The 6,450-nt window shown below is 39.8% G+C and overlaps 2 pseudogenes; both read right to left on the reverse strand.

The window, feature by feature from the left end:
* Positions 1-2,988: 2,988 nt before the first annotated feature.
* LOC105515090 lies at positions 2,989-4,799 on the reverse strand (annotated as a pseudogene).
* Positions 4,800-5,055: 256 nt separating this feature from the next.
* On the reverse strand, positions 5,056-6,206 carry LOC105515074 (annotated as a pseudogene).
* Positions 6,207-6,450: the final 244 nt, after the last annotated feature.

A 6,450-nucleotide genomic window follows, 5' to 3' on the forward strand; every position in this document is an offset into this window, starting at 1 on the left:
GGAAGCTTCTCAGCATTCTGAAGAGTATCACCATCTGACTGGCAGTTTGAAGGTATCACTTGGGCTGCTGTATCAAGAAGAGACTTCAGAAGACAAGGTTGAAAGTAGCAAGACCAGTGATAAAGGGGTTGTAGCAGTCCAAGGGCACAGTGGGAGTGGAGATAGGAGTTATATTAAGGAGAGAGTCACCAGGATTTGCTGATGGGATAGGTGTGGGCTGTGGAAGAAAGAACAAAGTCAAGAATGACTCCAATGACATTGTCCTAAGCAATTGGAATGGTAAAATCACAGTTGTTGAGATGGGGAAGCTGCACATGGAGTGGGTCTGGAGGACAGATGAGGTGTTTGACTTTGGACATGCTGAGTTTCAGATGTGTTTCGACACACATGTGGAGGGGTTACACTTGAGTATGTGAGTCTGACCTTCATATTGAGATGTTCCTATCCTACCTCTTCCTACCTCTCCCCTGCAGAGGACTGACCTTTGTATCTTCAGTGCCCCTACAAGGCTCTGTGCAGATTCCTGGTATGTCACATTTATTTCAAATGGCTTTACTGAGATGTAATTGATATATCATATTGTTCACTCATTTAAATTGGACAGTTGAATGGTTTTTAGTATATTCACAGAGTTGTGATCGTGTGTACCATGGTCTATTTTTAGAATATTTTTGTCAACCCTTCCACGCAAATGCCCAAGACTAGACATGCTCAGAAAAGACTAGAGAACACCATGAACTTTCATCTCTGGCTCCTGTCTTTAGGCTCCTGTGAAGCTGAAAGTGGACATTAAGCAAATGTAAATGGCCTAGCTAAGCATTAAAGGAATGCTCAAACACATAGCCAATCCACAAAGACTTGAAGTATTTTTTGTTACATTGTGTTTAGGCATTAAGAAAATCTCTGTTAAATCACCAGCTGACCAGTAAGTTAACAGAACTGGAACTTTGGTGACTACACATAACAGAGAAAACAGTCTCATAAAAAGAATTTAGAAGAGTCACTAAACAACTACAGCCTACAAGTAGTAACAGCCTACAAGTAGTAACAGCAAATCCTGGGGAGAAGATTATGATTTCTAGAGTTACACATTATGATATTCAACATGTCCAATTATCAAAAATTTGCAACACATGCAAAGAAACAAGAACGTATGGCCCACTCACAGGAAAAAATAAATGAACCAAAACTGTCCCCAAGAAAACCCAGACATTGGATTTACTATAAAAAGACTTTAAATCAATCATCTTACATATGCTCAGAGAGATAAAGAAAACCATGGACAAAGGAAACCATAACTATGATGCCTAGGCAAATAGAGGTTACCAACAAAGATAGAAAATATAAGAATAGATCAAACAGAAATTCTGGAGCTAAAAAATGCAATCTGAAATGAAAGCTTCACTAGAGAGATTCAGCATAAAATTTGAACAGAAAGAAGAAACCATCCTCAAAATTTCAAACTAAACTTAAGATAGCTCAATGTATATTATTCAACTTAAGAAGCAGAAGTGGAAAGAAATGAAGAAAAATGGACATACCTTAACCGAACTGTGGGATACTATCAAGTGTACCATTATATGTGTAATGGAAATACCAGAATAAGAAGGAGAGAAAGGAGCAGAAATAATGGCCCAAATATTTCAAATGTGAGAAATAACGTAAATCAGTATATCAGGGAATCTCAATGGACTTTTAGCCAAAAGAGCACAAAGACTCCATTACACATTATAATTAGACTTTCAAAAGGGAAGGCCAAAAAAAGAATCTTGAAAGCATGAAGTAAGAAGAAACTTGTCCTGTTTTTGTACAAGGAATCTTAAATAAGAAAAAGAGTCAACATCTCATCAGCAAGCATGGAGGGCAGAAGAAAGTGAGATAATATATTTAAAGTGCTGATAGAAAAAAAAACTGTTAACCAAGAATTCTGTCTGGCAAAACTAATCAATGAAGAAGAAATTAAGACATTCCCAGATAAATAAACTTTGAAGAAGTTAATCGCTAGTAGGCCTGTCCTACAAGAAATGCTAAAGGTATTCCTTGAGGCTGAAATAAAAGGACACTAGACAGTTGCTCAAAGCTGTGTGAAGAATTAAAGAAAACCAGTAAAGGCACTACAGAGATAAATATACAAACTAAAATTATTGTATTTCTGGTTTGTAACTTCTTTCCTTTTTCTTTTTTCCCCTATATGGTTTAAAATTCAAATGCCCAAAATAATATAAATTTGTGTTAATGGGCACTCAGTGTGTAAAGACAAAATCTGTGACAACAATAGCATAAAGAGATGGATGAGGCTGTATAGTTGCAGAGGTTTTGTACACAATTCAGGCTAAGAGGGTATTCATTCAAGCTACATTGTTATAAATTTAAGATGTTAATTACAATCTCGAGATTGTGCAGTAGAAAATAAAGAAAATAACTAAAAAAAGTGAAGAAAATAATTAAAAACTATGCAGAAGAGAAAATAAGAATTGAACAAAAATGGACTAGAAAAAATCAATTACACAATAAAATCCATAATGAAGGAATTGAGGAGAAAATATACAAAATCTACAAACATAAATAGCAAAATGAGAGAAGGAGGCCTTTCTTTGACAGTAATCACTTTAAATGTAAATGAATCAAACTATTTAATTAAACAGCAGAGATTTTCAGTATGTATTAAAAAACATGATCCAACTATGTGCTATCTAAAGGAGACTTATTTTAGCTATAAAGACACAAAAATGCTGAAAATAAAAGGACAGATAAGATATTTCATGCAGCTACTAATCAAAAGAGATCTGGGACATCTCTATTATTAGACAAAATATACTTTAAATTTTATTTTTTTGCTTCCAAAAGCTTTATTTCAATTTGATCCAAGGCTTGGATGAGTGTGCCAGGGTAGTTAAAAAGCTGCCCAGTGGCTGGAGGGAGAGGCTTAGACAGAAGCCCTGTTACTTTGCGAGGGGCCTCCCAGAAGTCACTGGGCTCAGTAGGCTCCTAGTTGTACTTGAAGGTGAGCCTTTCAAAGAGATACTCACCCAGCCCAGCCTCCAGGCCAGCCAGCCTGTGGGGAGGTTGGTCAGGTGGTCATTCATCTTCTTGATGAGTTTAACTTCCTCATCTAGGACGTGACTCTCCAGGAAGTCACAGAGATGGGGATCTGTGCAGGCGGAACTGAGGGCGTGAAGGGCCTAGTTCAGATTCTTCTCCAGGGCCATGGTGGCTTCCATGGCATCCAGAGTTCTATCCTACTTATCTTGAGCCAGCTTCTGGAGGTCCTGGAAGATAGCATGCTGCCACACTGGTTTTGTACCTTTGAGAGATGCTCGGTACTCTCATGCTTCTCCTTAGCTGATTTGCAGAAGAAGTGGCCCATGCTTTCCAGAGTCACATCATCATGGTCAAAATAGAAGCCCAGAGAGAAATAGGTTTAGAAGACCCGCAAGTACAAATTGACAAAGTGGTTGATGGCTGCCTCCACCTCAGTGGAATAATTCTGATAAATTTGGGAGCTCATGGTTAGTCAGCAAGAAGGAATTAATCACTAAAATGGTGTTGGCTGGTCCCAGAAGCAGGAGATGACCGAGAAGATGGTCCTGAAGGTTGCAAATGGAGAGAAGATTGGAAGGTGGCTGGAGACTGGAAGAAAGAGAGTTCCTGGATCTGCTCCATCCAAACATTGTTGAAGCAAGAGACAGCCACAGGACTGCTGAATGTGCTGCCTAGACTTTAAAATTTATCATAGAAGACAAGAAAATTGTGTATTCAAAAAAGGTTAATCCATCAAGCATATATGACAATGATAAACCTACATGAACCTAAAACAGAACCCCCAAGACACATGAAGCAAAAATTGACAGAAATAAACTGAGAAAAAAAATTCTACAATAGTATTTGAAGACTTTAATATCCCACTTTCAATAATGAATAGAACAAAGACAAAATGTCAGTAAGGAAATAGAGGACTTAAACAACACTATAAACAAATGGAATTAGTAGACATGTAAATAACACTCCACTACCACAAACGCCAGAATATGCATTCTTCTCAAGTGCACATGTAATATTCTCCAAGCTAGATCTTACGTTAGGCCACAAAAACAAGTCACAGTAAATATTAAAACGCTGAAATCATATGAAGTATTTTCTCTTACTACAAAAGAATGAAACCAGAAACCAGTAACAGAAGGATACCTGGAAAACTCAGAAATATGTGGAAATTAAACAACATACTCATAAATAAGCTATAAGTCAAAGAAGAACTTAGAAAATACTCTTTTTTTCATGGTAGATAAACTCCTCTTAGGAAGGGGGCAACAAACTGCTGCAGACAAAGATATACCCTATAACAACAACCCAACATGCTAGAAGGTTTTCCAGTTTAAAAGACACAAAATCCCAAAATGTGAAAACTACAGAGGAACTCAGAGGCCACTGTCCTAGTCTGTCACAGTCCTCCATATGGCAAAGACGAAGGAAACTGGCAATCTTTTTAGGGGTACCAAGGATCTCAGTTTGTACAGTCGTTATAAATGCAGAGCAGGATGTGGCTTTCCTGCCCCCATTTCACCTCAAGTCATCTACAGCGACCGCACATGGCTCCCCTCTGTGTTCATGAAATAACTTGAGGCCAGAGTCTCTCAGCTTTAAAGCCTTGGAATCCTACGCATAGTTTGTTTGTGTGTAGATGTACAGTTTGAAGGGTAGCTTCTGTAACAAGATGTCAAACTCCACAAAAGTTCAGAATCAAGTCACTGGATCCTGAGTCCATCTCCACAGACCAGGGTGCCGCTCAGGTCAGTTGCCATGGTAACTGCAGCAGATGGTCCCTTTAGAGATGGAATCCAAGGATGTTATGGCCAAGGCACAGAATTTTATATCAACTGAAGAAAGTGAAGACCAGCCAGAGAGGCTGCAGTTCAGGGAAACCAGAGGCTCCTCCCTCACCATGATACTAGGAAGGACTATCTCCTTGGTGACAGAAATAAGGCACTGGACTGATTCAGGCGTGCTAGGTTCCCAGCAGAGGAGGGTGAGGGAGGAGATCCAGGGGGCCTGGCTCAGTCATCTTATCTGGTGCACCTTTCTTCCCCAGAGATAATTCTTTCAAAAAGGTTTGGATCCTACACAGACCAAAAATGCTGGTGTCAGGGCTTTTACGAAGTACCTGTGGTGCTGTAGAACCTGCAGCAAGATGCCCTTGGCAGGCACCCGGTACAGTTCTGCCCTGTCCTCATCTTCAACGTAGACCTCCAAATTATCAGAGCAATATTTTTGCTCTAGGTCGCAAGAGGGTGTTTCACCAAACATCACCATTAGATGATCAGTAAACCTGGAGTCCTCATGAAAGGCAGAGATGAAGTCCAATTGGGCATACTCTGGGTACAGAAGGAGCACAGGCCAGCTCAGCCTGCCCTGGTTATCTAGATTCAGCCTGGCTCCATGGGGGTTCTCAGAGCTGAGTCTCTCCAGGAAAAACTCACCTAGACCTTCTGAGGCTGAAATTTCATCCTCACAGGTAGTTTCAGAGAGCCTGATATTCCTAGCCTTGACGGCCTCGAGTAAAGCCTCATTCTGATTCCTCTCCTTTTCTTTCAAGTTGGATTTCCCCACATCCCTGTGTTCAATTTGCTTCAGCTTGTCTGCTTTAGCCCTCATTTCCAGAAGCTTCTTCACTTTGGCGTCTATCTGCAGCCCCTCATCACATCAGTTCACAGCCTTGGCAAAGTATTTCAGTTCCAGATGGCATAAGCACCTCTTATTGCTTTGAGGTAGCAGAATTTTAGCTTTCTGGCAGCTGTCACATCACTGACAGCAGAACGAAAATTGCCCAGATAGTACTGTGCTGCTGCCCGGTTGGTATAAAGGACAGCATTCAAATCAGGATTTGCACATTTCTTCTTTAATCCTTCAGTGTAGGAAATCACAGCTTTCTTGTAGTCTTTTTCTTTAAAATAATCATTGCCCTCATCTTTATAGGTCTTGGCCTGTTCTTCTGGAGAAAGCTCCTCATCAAAAATAATTGACTGGAGACAAGCCAAGTCAGGATTCTCCCTGGGATCAATTTCTGATGGCACTTTCTTCATAAACAGGGGGACCTTTTCAAATTACTCCTCCCACTGTTCCTTATGAAAGCTGCCATGGTAAGGCTGGCTCTGGAACTTTTCCAGGAACGAGTTCATGGTGTCGTCTGAGGTGGGGTCCTGCTCAAGTTGCTCCACGGCTGATGCCCTGCCCTTCAGCCCAAGTCCCAGTGCCATGAAGTGTAGAAAATATTCTAAAATGAATAAAAATAAAATATAATATCATATAATATTCAAAATTTATGGATGCAATAAAAGCAGTGGTCAGAAGGAACATTTAAGCTCTAAACACATTTTAAAAGAATGATATTAATAGAAAATCTAATTGCATGTCTTACATAACTAGAAAATGAAAAGCAGTCTAAAGCCAAAGCAA

Source organism: Colobus angolensis, unplaced genomic scaffold, assembly GCF_000951035.1.
Source record: "Colobus angolensis palliatus isolate OR3802 unplaced genomic scaffold, Cang.pa_1.0 Scaffold253, whole genome shotgun sequence".
NCBI classification, from domain to species: Eukaryota; Metazoa; Chordata; class Mammalia; order Primates; family Cercopithecidae; genus Colobus; species Colobus angolensis.